The following is a 416-nucleotide window of genomic DNA, read 5'->3' on the forward strand; positions in this document are numbered from 1 at the left end:
GAGAAGCTGTTAAGGCTGCAGTCTGCACGCCTTGCTCGGCACTTTGTTGTGATTCGATGGGGTTTTGAGTCGTGTTGTTTGAGTCATGCGCTTGGCTCATGGCAAAGGCCAGTAGTCAAACAAAGACGCGAGAACCATGAGACTCAATCAAAACAGATTTGAATCAAAAGATTGATTGATCAAAGATGGCTTGAGTGCAGCTTTAAGGGTCAAGTAGATGTGCCAGAGATGGGACTTAATTTGTTGCTTAACAGTAACATTCAGAGATTAGTATTCTTAACAAGTTACCTAATTATTATATTCTATAAGTGGTTATTTTAAAGCTGATTGTGAATCACTCAATCTAACAGTGCAACAATTAACCTTTCCAATTCCCAATAACCCTTTTCCCTTTCTACGCTTTTCAACTTCTCTTC

The sequence above is a fragment of the Gadus macrocephalus genome, chromosome 17 (genome assembly GCF_031168955.1).
Source record: "Gadus macrocephalus chromosome 17, ASM3116895v1".
Classification (NCBI taxonomy): Eukaryota; Metazoa; Chordata; class Actinopteri; order Gadiformes; family Gadidae; genus Gadus; species Gadus macrocephalus.